Source organism: Boleophthalmus pectinirostris, unplaced genomic scaffold, assembly GCF_026225935.1.
Source record: "Boleophthalmus pectinirostris isolate CB_2022bp ecotype Guang Dong unplaced genomic scaffold, ASM2622593v1 HiC_scaffold_15, whole genome shotgun sequence".
NCBI lineage: Eukaryota > Metazoa > Chordata > Actinopteri > Gobiiformes > Gobiidae > Boleophthalmus > Boleophthalmus pectinirostris.
In genome coordinates this window covers 30,106,803-30,124,139 of record NW_026571070.1, presented here as the reverse complement: position 1 = coordinate 30,124,139, position 17,337 = coordinate 30,106,803, and positions in this window count along the sequence as shown.

The following is a 17,337-nucleotide window of genomic DNA, read 5'->3' as shown; positions in this document are numbered from 1 at the left end:
CGTATACATGCACATCAGTAACCCGGTTATGATCGGGTTTTTTGAGTATCCCGGTTTCTTGATGGTGCATGTATACGCAGTAACCCGGTTTCAGTAACCCGGTTATGGCAGTATCCCGGTTATTAGAAACCGGGTTACTGTAGCTGGTTTATTCCGATAGTAACCGGGTTACTTGTGGCATGTAAATGCAGTATCCCGGTTACTGCTGCAACATAAAGTTGAGTGCGCATGCGTCCAAAAGACACTTTCCAGCCTTTCACCACAACAGTAGTCACATAAATAAATTGACCAACATAAATAAAGTGACCAAACGAGTGAAATGACTGTAAAATAAAGAGCTGCGCTAAACCTGCACACGTACAATCTGCACTCGTACGACCTGCACTCGTGTGACGCTGAAAAGCTAAAACATGAACTATCTCCTATACTGTATATGCACGGAACACACTTACCATCATTAGCGCCTCTTCTGTCACAGAAATAACACACATAATCCACAGAGTCGTGTCATTTAGTCCAAAAGAAACTGATCGCATCAGCGGCGCAAGGAGCGAGTTGTTTTTATCGCCGCTAACAGTTTATGCTAATTAGCCTACACGGTCTTAAGTTTCGTTTCTGTAAAACGTAAACAAATGTGATCACAGCTGAATTATTTGATCAAACGGGCTGATGTGTCTATAGTCTTTATGGTTTATATGTTGTAAAGTTGAGTTTATTTATGCAGAAGATTTTAATGAAGAATCTGCACAGTGGATTGTGGGAAATCTCGTAGCTCCTTAGCTTCTTATGCTAAAGGAGCTCACGGTTTGTATTTTTCCTGGTTTATGAAATTTATTTAAGTTAATTTTTGCGCCTGCACATTTGTAAGATTATGTCAAGAAATCGGGATACTCCATTTGATCATGTACATGTGGATATGAGTGTCCCGGTTTCTCAGTGCGCATGTAAACACAGTAACCCGAATACTGACATAACCGGGATATGGCTAATAACCGGGTTACTGATGTGCATGTCTACGCACTCAGTGTCTGTTTATTTAGTGGAGTCTGATTGGACAACTGTCCTGTCACTCACGTCACGTCACGTCAACCTGCTGCGTCAACTCGTCGCAGCTTCACGATTAGCAGCAGCAGCTACTTTAGCCTAAAGCTCCACACAGGAAATGATGAGGACAGAGTCAAAGACACACGGACAGACCCGCCGCCGGGACCCGGGACTGTCACTACCGCTGCCGGGACCCGGGACATTCGTCGCGCGGACTCGGGACAATCGCTGCCGCCGCCGGGGCCAGGGCAGTCGCTCGCTGCTCTATCCACCTTTGCCCGCTCGTTTCTGGGTGTAAAAGTTTGACCTGAGCATCGGGCGCAGAGGCATAATTCTACCTGGTGTCCTGGTGCTGATATGGACTGGTGTAACTTTCACATTTAAGTGGGAAGTTACAACCGCTCATGCACTCAGCTCCTGGACCTCGCGTCACGGACCAGACTGGACCAGGATTTGGACCAGTTTCATCTCTTCATATTGGACAATAGACTTTTGGAAACAGAACCAGTGGGACAGTGGACAGAGGAAACACTCTGCTTCAGTCTCTGGAGAAGGTAAGAGGCTGGTTTTCATTAGTTTGCAGCAAATCTGAACATGAAGCCTCACAGATAAAGAGTGTTATAGTGTTAATAGTTAAATAGTGTTAATAGTTAATAGTGTTAATAGTGTTTATAGTGTTAATAGTTAATAGTGTTATGTGTTAATAGTTTATAGTGTTTAGTGTTATAGTTAAATAGTGTTATAGTTAATAGTGTAATAGTTAGTGTTAATAGTGTTATAGTGTTATAGTGTTAATAGTTAATAGTGCGTAAATGAGCTCGTGGGTGTGTTTGAGCTGCTCTGGTTGTTCTGTCGTGTGCTGTAGGAGCGGCATCTGTGTTCATGTTGTGATCGGAGCCTCTTATTGTAGTTTTACTGACATTGTTGGGTCTGGGTGTGAGCGGTGTGTTACGTTGTGTTACGTTGTGTTGTTGCGTAAAGTTTGCGCTTGGCTGTTCATTGTGCTCTGATCGATATTGTTCAGCCAATAGTAACCAAAATGTCTGTTTCTGGTATTTGTTATAATACTACAGCCTATATATATATATAATACATATATTATTCATAATATATATTTATAATTTTGGCCTTGGTGCCCCTTCCAAAAAATTATACCACCAGCCGCCACTGGTTCTGGTTTAGTCCTGGTTTAGTCCCGGTCCCTCAAGTCTCAGGTCTCTATAGGACAGGACTGGACGGCGTTACCCTCGTGTACCACGCCCACTACAGCCCTGGTGCTGCCCGATGCGTGGCTATTTCTAATTCAGAGGTGTTTTTGACGAGAGGCTGTTGTTTAATGTTTACAACCAGTGTCAGGCCTTATTGTTTTTTTAATAAACCTCAACCTTTTATTATTGTCTTGTGTTGTATCGTCTACCACACAGCCTCAACAACTATTGCAGCTAATAATAATAATTTTAATAAAATAACGATAAAAATAACAATACATAATTAGCCTAATACTGTTAAAGAAAAACGTGTTTGATAGCATGTCTGCTGTGTTTGACTCCACCGCATTAAAATATTTCTCAAATGGCAGTGCCCCCCCTGCTGGTGACCCACGCCCCTCCAGTAGATGTGCTCTGACGCCGACTCTGTAAAAACATGTGCATATCCTATAAAATACTCTGGATGGAGTTTTTAAAAGTCGACAGAGGTAAAAACGAACTAAGTTTTAAAGTCTGTTGAAGGTGGTTCCAGTCACTTGCTACAGAAAACTTAAATTGAGGAATGGCCCAAAGCTGTGAGGCTTTAGGAACGACCAGGGCGATGTATCTGTTGGAGCTCAGTGTGCGTCTGGAGCTGTGGATGAGTGAGCTGAAGTAGGACGGATGTGTATAAAAACAGAGATGTCATTAGGGAAGTTGAGGACATAAAGCTACCGTCCTTTAACCCTGGCTCACGCTGAATTGAGTTCTAAACATTATGAGTCTGGAACGGCTCTCGCTGAAAGTGAAGTGGAACATCTGGAAGGCGGAACATCGGGACTAATATCTGAATGTGATGGTGGAAGTGTCACAACAGCGGAACAAACCGAAAATAAAATGTTGTTACATCTAGCTGGGACAAAAGCACAAACGTTTCTCCCTCCACAAATGCACAAAGCTCTCACCTTCCCCACGTTTTTCACAAACCCAGTCATTTGTGTTGATGCTAGAATAGACTGAAGTACGTCTGTTGGTGTCGCCATGTTTGTTTTGGTTCACGTGCACAAACCTCATTGCTGCAACGTGATGAACGTGAGTTGGTGAACACACAAATGTCGAAATAATAGGCTCTATTCACGCTTACGTCACAAACCAGGAAAACGTTCAGAAATGGTAGTACATCTGACAACATCTAGAAAAATGAGAAAATGTCCCAGTTTTCCTCAACTCCATGTCGTTGTAGTGTTCCATTATGTTCGGCTAATCAACAATTACAACCACACCTCAGTTTTCATCATTTCCCCACTGACACACAACTCAGAGTGCACTGTGTACATGCGATTATGAGGTGATAACATAATAAATACCTATAATGTAATAATTTTAATGTAATAAAGCTAATAATGTAATAACTTGCCAATAATGTAATAAAATGTCTGAACCAATAACATAATAACCTGATGCCAATATTGTCATAAGTTATTGCATTATTGGCTCATTATTACATTATTGGCTTGTTATAAAACTGCTGCCAATAATGTAATAATTGTAATAATAATTCTTAATATTTCTTAATATCATTTAAAGGAACAGTATGCAAGAAATTACTGTAAATTAATCATAAAATGACCCCGATAAATCCAGATAACCAGACCGGGACCAGACCGGAGGCTCAGAGCTCACGGCAGGGCCAGAGCTCAAAGCTGGTCTTGGTCTCAGTCCCGGTCTCAGTCCTGGTCTGGTCCCGGACCTGGATCAGTCCTGGTTCAGTCCGGCATCGCAGTCACGGAAGTCACGTAAATGGGCCGTTATCTATTTTTACCATTCTTCATTTAAACACAAAATTGAAAACTGAAAAAACATTTTCATTTTGGTTATGAAGACAAATAATGAAGAAAATTTTAGTTTTTTTTTCATTTTCTTATTTTTGGTTTTATTTTGAAAAACGAATGAACGAATGATACACAAATTCAGATATATCACCAGACATTAAAGAATCATGATTATTTCAAATACTTTTATCACCTGACCACAGTAATCCAGCCTGAATAGTCCCTTTCCCACAGAAATTGCAGTTCAGAAATAGTTTTGGCCTGTTGCACCACCCTGCACCTCCATCTCTGATTTCAGCAAACCAGGTGGGGGCCTCTTGTGTGGGGAAGGGGATACTATGCTCTGCAGTACTTCATATGTGATTGCAGAACCAGTTTTGGCCACAAACCTACTTGCTGTTCCTTTAATCCTTTTAGATTTATTAGTTGAATTTAAAGTGTCACACTGTGAGATAAATTGTTACTTTTGCAAATTGCAAACTATTACTGGCTGCTACAAGGCGCCAAATTCCAGATGATTCCAAACAGCACATACATCTGCAGTCTTCAATTTACCTCTGATCACATTTACTTCAGTGGGTTTGATCACAATCGGTCGTCGAATCCAGTGTCGGGAACTACACCGGAAGTTGTCATCGCATGTTTCCAAATGTCTTCCTGGTTTGTGACATACTGTATTTTCCGCACTATAGGGCACTGTGCATTATAAGGGGCACTGTCATTGAATGGTCTTTTTTCAAACTTTTTTCACATATGAACCGCCCCGGACTTTAAGGCGCATTAAATGAAACACAACAGTTGGATGGGTCAGTGGGACTTGGTGTGACTCTGGGCTTTGTTCAGTTGTGGCGTGTAGGGAGGGTGCTGTCTGGGGGGTCAGCCTTATCATCAGAAGAGCCTCTAGTCAGAAAATCCATGTTCAGGTAGTGTTACAAATTGTTACAAATGAAATTGTATTTCAAGTTTTAAATAGTTTAAAAAGTAAATATTAAAAGTAATAAATATATTAAACCCTTAAAATACAGCAAAAATGTTTGAGGAAATAATGATTTATGTGGAAATGTCTGTCTTAAGTGGAACAGGGTTAATAATTGTCTGATTTTCAGGCAACAACTTGCAAAATGTTCAGTAATTCGAGCTCTACAACCTTCATTTCAATTTTATTTTAAATCTTTTTCTTTTAATGTAGCATTGGTGGGTTTGTAAACCAACAAATTAAGTCATGCTGGCCTTAGCTAATGCTGTTATGCATGATTTATGTGTTTTCCTGTCAATATCTCTAAAAATGTTGATGTTGCAGCCATTTTTAATTGGTAAACATCCAAAAGTTTACTAATTCTTCCCTGATATCCAGGAATTATTCCCTGTTGCTTTCATCAAATATACATTCAATTATTCAAGAAATATGTTGCTGACAAACCAATAAAAGAGGTCATGATTTTCTGACTAGGGGGCCTTCTGATGATAAGGGTGTAACCCTGTCTGGGACCGCTGGATTGTCGGCGTGTTCGCAGTGACTCAGTTGTTCAGTTGTGTCTAGGAGTGGCACATTGCACTCGCTTTTTCGGTTCGTTCCTCTGTTCCGTTCCTCGTCGGCGTGGAGTGACCTACAGAACAGACTTACTGCCACATTTGGCTGAAGTTTGTCTAACAAAAGTGCACAAATGCATCTGTGTTTGTCACGATGTGCGTTTGGTTTGGTAAACGTGCAGAGGCTGGTAAATATCACTGCAAAACCAGAAAAGAATGCAACTCCAGTTTGGTACTTTAAAAAACAGGTTTAAAAATCTTCTTCCACATTTTTCAGTTTTGTGTAAAGTGCCAGAGGAAGTTCTCTTAAAGAAGGGGTTCTCAAACTGTGGGTGAGGGTCCCAAAATCGGCACAGAGTGTTTCAGTACAGTTTGCTTGGCTTTGTAGTAGGTCGATCATTTTGACTTGGTCATTTTATAAGTAGCTCGCATGCTGAAAAAGTGTGGGCACCCCTGTTGTATAGGGTTCTCTGGATTGTGGGGTGCGCAGTCGTTTTTTTGATGGGGTTGGAGGCTTATGAGCGCGCCCTATGGTGTGGAAAATGCAGTAAGCATGAATAGAGCCTATTGCAAAAGTTTGAGCATCCGTGATGGCAGATGTGAAACCTGCTTCCCCTCCTGTCACCTGTGCCTTTTGCTCTGCTTCTGTCAGGCCAAAGTTGTCACACTGTCAGACTGAAGTATCGTAGGCAACAATCTAATTACGAATGGTGTTGGATTTTACATTTCAAAAATGCAAATTTCCACACAACTTTTATGTAACGTACAGCTTTGAGGTTTTTCCCATCCACACCATTCCAAGTTGTAGAAACATCATGAAAAGGCCATAATGCACATTGTTAAACTTTGAACATAAATACAAAAAAGCACAAAATGATCCCCAGATAATGCCAAGTGGAGCCTGTTTTTCATTATTGGCACATATTGTATGCAAGACATTCACACGTATGCAATTAATTTAGATTTGTTTTGTGACCACTTGATTAATCTATGGGCAATAATGATCTCCTGTGGGAAATACGAGCTGTAATTACTCTTCTCATAACTATTCTGAGAGTGGAGCTGTTCACGGCGCCGCCAAATGCACACATTCATTTAGCACTGTGGAATAATATTATAAAAGTACCTCTTGTGTAACTTTGTTAAGAGCACGGGGCCCAGAGAATGGAAGGATTGTATTGTAGGAGTAAGCACTAACTGTTCTGGGAAATATTCAGTGATTTGAAATGTTATGATTTTAACTTTTAATTACAATTGTTGTCATTGTGTTCATAACTGAGAAGTCCGTACGGTATCGCTCCGTAGAGGTTTGATTTTCTTTTGCACAAATGCACGTTTTTGCTAAACCGTTCACTGCATAGAGTAATTTTAAAGGTACATTGTGTAACTTTTCTGCTGTTAAATGCTTTTCTTCATGGAGACATTATTGCTTTGCCTGGAATGTTTCACAGTATGGCATTAAACCTTTCTATCTTCATGGAAACCAAACCACGCCAAGTTACAAGTCTGATCTGTGGAGTGGTGACACCGCTCAGTCAGAATGTCTCTTTCTAGGTATTTTTTATGCTATAAGACCACCTGTAATTGAATAAATGTAAGACAGAGCTGTTTAATGCCATACTGTGGAACATTCCAGGCAGAGCAATGACGTATCTACAGTATAGAAACGAGCAGGTGATGGACCCCCAAACAAAAACTTACAATGCACCTTTAAAGCAGACCTATTCTATAAAATGAACTTTTCAGAGCTGTTAACCATGTTATAGTTGTTTCTCCTTCTCATTTACCATATTTTTTGGACTACAAGGTGCACTTAAAATCCTCAACAGTGCACCTTATAATCCGGTGTGCCTTTATGGATTAATTCTGGTTGTGCTTACTGACCTTGAACTGATTTTATGTTGGACATGGTGCTCAAAAGTCTGTCAAAATGTTTTAGTACGACTTTGGTAAGATAAGAAGCCACACCGCTTGATGGATTGTCGGAGTATTATGGCTACTGTAATCAGGAGCTTCACGTAGTGAAGGGCGAAGTACACTTCTGCATCGACTCAACACACACATTCCACTGAGTCGTGTTCTTTAGTCCGACAGAAGCTGAACCGCATCAGCACACAAGGAGCGAGCAGTTTTTTTCAGCGCTTTATAATTCATGCAAATGAACTAGTTTCTTTAAAATGTGAACAAATGTGGCAAAGCTGCATTAAACACATTACTCAATGTATATTTGAATTGTAGTAGTGGTAGTGGTAGTGGTGCAATCAGAGACAGCAACCTGGTCCCCCATGAGGCATCGGTGGGTCAGTTCATCAGCACAGAAGCAGTTTATGAGGAGCCCAGCCCATATTACATGATCGTTATATCCACAATACAATGTGTGTATCTGTACAGGCCCATGAACATTAGTGTGATCTTGGTCACACATGAGAATGTCTGTGTTTACTAATGTGTAACCAAAATGTCATTTTTCATGAGTTGTGTGTATGTTAGCTGTGTGACTGTAGATCAGTGTGTTGTGTGCAGTGTTGGGAAGGTTACTTTTGAAATGTATTCCCCTACAGATTACAAATTACACACATCAAAATGTAGTTTGTAATGTAATCCATTAAATTACTTAAAGTGAGTAACATAATCTGATTACTTTGGATAGCCCAAAATGTGAAAACGGGAAAACAGGAAAATACCACCGTGTAATCCATTTATTTCAACAAAGTAACTGTAATCCAATTACCACTCACTGAAACAGTAACTGTAACTGAATACAGTTACTCATAATTTGTACTCTGATTTACGTAACTCCGGTACATGTAATCTGTTACTCCCAATCACTGGTTGTGTTTCACTAGAAAAACAAGAAATGGAAATTATTTTTGCTCCAATTAGAATTTTAATGGCAAACACTGAAAGAGAAACGAACTGTTCTAATTAGTGATTATCTGCAAAACTATTAATATTTGACTTTATAAATGCATAGAATTATAAATAGATCATAATTTTTCTGAGATTTTGAGACCACTCCTGTTGCTGTAGCTAGATCCTTCGCGGAGTTATGACCAAAAATGCATATTTGACCTTCAAGTGACCTTGACCGGTTTCAACCTGTAACATCCAGTGTACCCCGGTTATGTGTGTGCCAACTTGTGTGATGATTGGGCAAATATTTTGCCGAAATTGCCTATCCTTTATAATGGTGTGACCTTTCAATTGACCCGTGTGACCTCAAATGACCTCGGATCGTCACCAAACTTTTTTTTTTTTGCGGCATCGGGCACGGGGACTTGACCCACGTACCAAATTTGGTGACAATCGGTCCATAAATGGGGGAATTATGGCGGGTGGACAGACACAGACACAGGGTGAATACAAAACCTGGTCAACCCGCCGCTGACCAGCTAAAAATTGTGTACTGCCACTTTAAGATACAGTTTTCAGCAAAATCTTATAGAGAAGATGATCCCTGACTCCTGGTTCGCTCGTAATTTACCTAATTTCATCGTACGCTTGTTTCCCTCTATGCATCAGCTCTACACAGACATACCCAATCAGTAACTGTCTGTCACCGACCTAAATAAACCATGCCCCCGCTGGATTGGGGGAGCTACGGCACTTTGAACCTCTCCTCGCTCGCTGATGGCTTCTTTATTAATTCATCCGTTCTTTTGAAAAACTCCGCCTCATTACCAGCCCCGTATCACGTAGCATCCCGCGGGTTAGCGTGCCGCGCCAACACCGTCAAAGAATCTCACAAGCCTCGTCAAATTAAAAAAAAGGTTTGACGGTGACACTTTGAGGATAACGCGATGAAAAAGGGAGAATGAATTATGTAAGATCGTGGTGAATATTGCATGCTAGTGAAGGGGGCGTCCCGCGAGCCGCCCCGTTTCAATCTTAGTCAAGACATCAGTTGGAAGGAAGTTAGAAGACCCAGAACAGCAGAGGTAAACGGATCGTCTTTCGGAATTGTCGTCAGCGCTGGGATTTCACACTGTGGTGGAGTTGGGGGTGTTACCATGGTGATTGATAGAGATGGAAATGGAGGAAATAAGCTCAGAGAAGTGGCAACGCAATGTTTAGTAGAAGTTTTCATTTGGAGTTGGAACCTGAGGAACTTTGAAGTGGCAAACCGCTGGGTTGAAGTTAAGATTAGGCTGAATTTACTTTTTATTAACAAGTAGAACATATTTATTCGACCATAATGTGCTGTCGAAGGATTTCTCTAGGCCTAGATAATCATAATATTGTCTTATATTTCATCCCTGGAATTATATGGTTCTATTGAAGATTTGTGTTGGTATTATTGTTTATTAGATTTTTTTTTGTTGTTTTTTGCAATTAATGTTTTATTTGCAATTGGATACCAAAATCAAAATGCATTTTATATTTTACCTCAAAATCCCCAGTCTCGAGCTCATGGTGCACACGCACACGCACACAGACACGCACACAGACACGCACACAGACACGCACACAGACACGCACACAGACACGCACACACACGCACACAGACACGCACACAGACACGACACACAGACACGACACGCACACACAGACACGCACACAGACACGCACACAGACACGCACACAGACACGCACACAGACACGCACACAGACACGCACACAGACACGCACACAGACACGCACACACGCACACACGACACACACAGACACGCACACACAGACACGCACACAGACACGCACAGACACGCACACAGACACGACACACACAGACACGCACACAGACACGCACACAGACACGCACACAGACACGCACACAGACACGCACACAGACTCGAGCTCATGGTGTGAATATACACACACATATACACACCCCCCCCCACACACACACACACACAGAAGTGTATACCTGCCCACATGCACACACAAATACACAAAATAATACACATATGTATACATATATATACATACACACATATACATCCATTGCATGTGTACACACACACAAACACACAAACACACACAAACACACTCCTCACCTTCCACAGTGGTTGGTCTCTCTCCCTCATCCAGCTCAGGAGCTTGAGAGTTTTGTGCAGTATCTTTGCTGTTCCCAGTACTGCACTTTTCTGGACTGAGATGTCTGTTGTTTTTCCTGGTATTTGCTGTGGCCACTCTTCCTGTTTGGGGGTTACAGCCCTGAGTGCTCCGATCATCACGGGCACCACTGATGTCTTCACCTTCCAGACCTTCTCCAGCTCCTGCCCCTGGTATTTCTCTAGTTTCTTCTAGTGTTCCTTTTTCCTTATATTGCCATCGCTTGGTATTGCAATGTCCAACACCACGGCTTTGTTCTGCTTATCCACCACCATCCATTGATCTATATATCTATATATATATATATATATAGATATATAAATATATAATATATATATATATATATATATATATATATATATATATATATACATACACATACACACACACACACATATATACAAGCGTATGCACCCAGACACACATATGTAATTTGAAATTAGTAAAGATTTTTTGTTCTTTATTATATTTTTTAACCTTTATATATATGGTCATAACTTCAAATCTCACTGCCCAAAACACAGATAAAACTATGATAAAGTCTGTGAAGTGTCTTGCTCAAGGACATAACGACAGGATGCACTGAAGAGAGCATCAACCCAGCAACCTTTGTGTTCCCAGCTCTGGGTACTGAACTGTGATCGCCCACTGCTCCTAACAGCGCCACACTGTCTATAGTTATTTTAAAAGGTCTACTGTGTAACTTTCCCATTTGAGGGTTTGTCACCTGCTTTTCTTCATGAGATGTCACTACTGTTTTCCATGGTGTGGCATAAAACTTGTTATAGGAAAAACAGATCTTGTAAAACGTGTGCATTGTTTGAGTGTGGTTGTTTCTCCTCACCTGTAACATCAAAAAAGTTACATAGTTCTGCTTTGATAAAAAGTTATTATGATGTGAAAAGATGTCTGCGTACTCTCTCTCAGTCGTCCAGCGAGGATTCATAGCGATTCAAAAGAAAAATTCAATTCTGTCAGCTGGACCAAAGTTTCACTCTAAAACAGGTGTCCGTTCAAGTATGAGCATTTTTAACAGATCAGAATGAGTCACCTGACCTTTATTCATATTTAGATCCTCAATATTACACACTAAATATTTGATACAGACTTTATCCAGGTAAATTTTCAGAGACTTGCTGGAAAAGGTTCTGCTTAATGTAATACGGACCAAAAGCCTGAGGCCAAGGAGAATTGGTCAGCTGACAATTCAATTTTTATTTTTTTTTATTTTTTTTGCTAAGCTGTGAAAACAAACTTATTTCCACTGCCACTGCTTCTCCTTGACGCAAACCTATACTTAAAGGTGCACTTGTGTAATTTTTTGCATACAGGGTCTGCCACCTGCTTGACTCCAGAGACAGAGATGATATTACTTTGACTGAAATATTTCACAGTGTGGCATTAAACTTCTGCTGTTCATTCAATTATAGGTGTTTTTATTGCTCAATGACATGCACACCTATGGTCAGTGGGTGATCCTCTACACCAGGCATGTCCAAACTATGGCCCGGGGGCCAAATGCGGCCCTCAGACAAATTTTTTTTGGCCCTCAGGCTTCCAGGTGAATTGGCCCAAATGACCTTTTATCAATTAAAAATGAACTTTGTACTGCAAGTTTTTTGAAAAGCTACCTTGATAAAGCCATTATTTAATATTTAGTGTGTGGTTTTAAGGATCTTAGCGTGAATAAAGACTGATGGCTCTTTCTAACTTGTTAAACATGCACATATTTAAATTATTCAGTGTACTGAGCTCCAGTCTACGGCCCTCGATAGGCCCTCTGCCTTGTCTATGTTTAGATATGTGGCCCTTGATGAAAATGTGGCCCTGCTCTACACAGATCTGACCTGTATCTTGATCTGGTGCATGTCCTGCTCGTTTCCATGGAGATAGTTAACTTTAATACCATACAAGCTGTTTTCAGGTCGGCCAAAGCGGTGCCAGTTCCCACACCAGTTTCACAGGGAACCAAAGTGCTAACCCGTAAAAGACCCGTGTTCATAGCATTTCAGTGAACCCATGATTCGTCATTGACAGATGGTGTGGATTTGCCACCAAATAAAAACAAGGCCATACGAAAGCGGATGTCACAGCGTGGAAAATAACAATCATGATTCGCATCATCGATACCGGCACAGCGAGCATTTGTACTCATACAAATGATTATTTATCTGCGCCGAGCTATGCTACATCATCTGCTGTGGAGAAGGCGGCACCGAGGCCCAATCCAAAGATAGAACCTTACCGGGCGTTCACGGATACAACAAATATTTGGTCTCAATCTTCTTGTCACTTGATTTCTCCACCATATTCCACACACACGTTTTCTTTGTTTGTTTATTTTACCACGTGTGACCTGGATAACCCTGCTGACGTCTACTGTGTCGTCACCATTCACTTAGAAAAAACAACTTTTACTTTTTGCTCTGATTTTCGCCGCTAATACTGAAACATTCCAAGCACAGCGATTACATGATCATGGAGACAGCAATGTAGACAGACCCTCCACCACGAAAGTTACATAGGCTATGTTCAGACTGCAGGGCTTAATGCTCAATTCTGATTTTTTTGTGAAATCCGATGTTTTTGCGAGGTCGTTCACATTTCCAATTAAATGTGACTTGTATGTGACTCCAGTGTGAACAGTAAATGGCCCAAAAGTGTCCCGCATGTGCACTGGAGGGCATGATGACGTCAACCGCAGCGAGCGTGCTCTGTGTTTACGGAAGTTGCCCAAACATGGACACGAGCATTGAGCACCTGGCGATTTTTAACATTCCTGTCATACCAGAGCCAGAACATGAACAACTTACTTGTTTTAAGGAGGAGATTGAGAAGGACAAGGTTTTTGGTCGTGGTGTTTTGTGGGACAGCGGCAGCAACGTCTGTTGAAAGGAACGTGTGGATGTGGAGACGTAGCCAAGAGTGGTGAGTGGAGATGTGCTTCGCTTCAGTGACACGGAGTTCGTTAACAATTTTCGCCTACTTCAGCGCAGAATAGTGACGTTTGTGGCTTGTTGATGACGTGTAGATGGGATGAATGCACTTTCAGACTGAAGTCGCATGTCAAAAGATCAGATATGTATCAGTTTTAGGAACACATGTCGAAGTGTCCTGGGTCGTTCAGACTGTCATTAAAAGATCAGATACAGGTCACATAGGGGCAAAAAAATCAGATTTGGGCTGCAGTCTGAACGTAGCCACAGTGTCCCTTTAAACAATCAGAACAAATGATAGTATTTTACAAACTCTTTACTACACCCAGCATGAATACCACCAGTGTAAACACAGAAAACAGACTCAAACACACACAGACAAAGACAGATCGCCTAAGAACTTGTTTCTGACAGGGCTCAAACAATTATAAACGACTGCCTGTGTGTACAATATTCCACCATCTATTAGTTTTACTGCTAATCACTTTTCCTCTCCGCGCGGTGCTTTTATTGACCTCTTATCGGTTTGGCGTCCCCTCCCTCCTCATGCTCCGCTCCTCACAGAGAAACAAGCAAAACCATAATTGAATTGCACCCAACGGGCCACCTGATAAGTCAATCTCATACGCCGTAGTTTTGATGAAGTCTCCGCGTATGGTCTGCATGCTTATTTGGAGCGCAGTCGGAGCATAGCTAATTGTTATCATAATAATTACAAGTGTGTTTGAAGGGAGCGCGGCGTCTGGTTTACACGGGGGAATTAAACAGCGAGGGGGCGGGGTTAGACTTCTGTTGTACGACCTGGGGGGACAAGCTGGACAGTGTGGGTGCGGCGGATTAGAAGTTTTATGGAATTTAAAAAGGTTGTAAAAAGTTGAAGAGCCTGTAGGTCATTCACCGTGTGTGTTGAGTGGGATCATCATCAGCCTGTTTGGGTCCATGAATTCTGAGTTCCACTGACGTAGAGCAGAAGTATGGACTTTGTCTGAACATTCAACAGGCCAGAGGCTGAAGTTAAGGCTCCAAAGATGAAGCACCCAAGTGGTCTAAAAGGTGGGGATACCGTCCGACTATGCTGGGCTGTTTTAGGGGAAATAACAATCAATCAAACTTTATTTCTATAGGCGAGTTTCAGCTGACGTCATTGTTATTAAAAGACCGCGTTGCATGCTGGGAAATATTTTGGTCGGAGGCAAGAAACACGATAGCGGTCAAACACAGTGCGTAACCTCGCGTATTTATCCTCGATAATGGTAAATTCCTGCTGCATTATCGGATGCACAAATAGAAGCACGGAAGAAGGAAAATGTCTTTTTCGTATTCTGAGTGAAAAGAACCACTAACGGTGAATTAAACGGCTTTCAAACATTTGCAGAGCAAATGTAGAAGATCCTAACAAACCGTGGACTCCAACAAGTTCAACAACACATCGAGACTCTTGGAGGCTTTGATCTTTTCTGCTGTGAATGGACCAGGAGTTTCCACCGAGTCATTGTGGATATCGCCGAAGTGAATGTTTAGCCAGGTAGTTGGTGATTCTGACCAGAAATTTGGTTTGGTCCAGGCTTTGTCGGGGTTGAAAAGGGTGATTTGACGTCCATCGATGCTTATGACCAATTTCTGGTCTTGGGTCCTCTGCCGTTAGAGTGGATAAATTACCAGGATCTATACCCTTTACGTGCTTTCTCGCTTCGTCCGTCATGTTGAATTAGTGTTTATTGCCGCCGACCAAAATAATTCCCAGCATGCAACGTGCGCTTTTGTCAACAATGAAACTCGCCTATAGCACCTTCCAACAACCAAAGCCGACCAAAGCATTAAAACAAGATAAACAATAAACATCATACAAATAGGTCAACAAAGCACATTACACCATTAAAATAAAGAAAGTGTCACAGGGCCACTAAGTGTTAAAAGCCATTCTAAATAAGTAGGTTTTAAATTTGGCTTTGAACAAAGGCAGGTCAGGGATGGACCGTAACTCAATGGGGAAAGAGTTCTAGAGTTTTGGACCAGCCACTGCAAAAGAACGATCACCCCACTGTTTGCACCGGGACCGGGGGACCTTCGGCAGATGTTGCCCAGCAGATCATAGAGCTCTGCTGGGTTGGTGAAGGGTCAAAATCTCACAAGGAGGAAGGTGCAAGACCATTGACTGCATTAAAAACAAACATCAACATTTTAAAATGAATTCTGAACTGGACAGGGAGCCAGTGTGAGGAGTACAGGACAGGAAATACTGACTATTTTGTTTATTAAAAACAAGGGAAGCACTTTTTGTGGAGGGAGAGAAGTCTTTGCTTTTCTCTCAACTGGATTTACCAAAAGTGTGATTTCGTCTTGTTTTGCCTTTTACGCTTCAGTCAATCATCTTAGGTCCAGATTGTTTTCAGTGAGAGCCATCCTGGATAAGTAAATGTGTAGAACTTAATTCTGAGAGCTGCACATATCAGTCTGGTGTTGGGAGGTTATTATGACCTTAACTGTACCTGTTCCTCATTCATTTAAGAAATCTTGTTATTACCATTATTTTTATTATAATTTTTTTTATTAACATCAACATCAGTGTAAGTAGCTACTCCTAAATGTATCCCCAGTGGTGCCACCAGTGTTTGAGGCATGAACAGTTTGTACATTTTACATTAATGTGTGTGCATTTGAGATAGAAAATATTTCACTTTCTGTTTAAAATTATGTGCTTGGGCAAGTTATTAAAAGTTATTTTCTTATTTTATTTAAGAAAAGCTAAAATTTTATTGTGCTCCATTGTGCAGAATTTGCTGCAATGTGAAGTTCAAGAATGGCAAAAGAATATGTCTTCTTCTTTTGGCCCATCACATCCTTGAACAAAATGGACATGTGGTTAAACAATACAATAAAAATTTATATTTTCTACAATGCTTCAAATAATTGCTGTATTTATGGACTTTTTCCCTAAGAATTCATAAGAGAACAGCTCAACCCACGGCATAACTTACCTTAATAATCAAAGCAACGTGTTGTGGCTAATCACAGTGTAGCTAACATCTGAGATGTTAGGGCGGGCTTCATCCATTCCTCATGAGAAGGATTTCCATGAGTCTGCCTGTGAAGTGCAAATGGAAATCTGTTAGGACTGTGATGCTGAGTGCTCCCACATGTCCACCATCTGCCCGGGACCCTGCAGAGAGCCGGCGGTGCGACCCGGGCTAGCAGCTCCTCCCCGGTCCCCTGCCCAGCCCCCTGCCCCTCTCCGAGTGGTCATCGCCCCAGCGGAGGTGGCAGTCTGTCCCTGGGTGAGTCACTTGCCGTTGGCCGGAGTGTGGTTGTGTGTTATTCAGCAGATGCACGTCCTCAAGTGCCCCAGTGGAGACATGAGGCACTGAGTGTGGAGGATGTGGTGAGGCCACGTCACACAGGCCATATGTTACATATGTTGACTTTTATCACCGGAAGAGCCAATGGTAACATTCTTGTAAAGATACTATGTAACATTTTGTAGGTGATGAAAGTACAAACCATATTTTGGAACAGTCAGTCAGTTGATTACCAATGCAACATTTCCATAGAGAGGAGCAGGAGGAGGTTCACACGCTCACACCAGTGTGTCACACTGAATTTAATCAGTCTGGAGGTTACATGCAGCTATTCAGACATTGATGTCTAATGGTCGGAGAAGCAGCATAAACACTATTTTTCAAGTGTCCCGTCCCACTACTTTGACTTTTTTTTCTTTGTCGGAGCATATATTCCAATCTGGAATGGCTCTCAGATCAG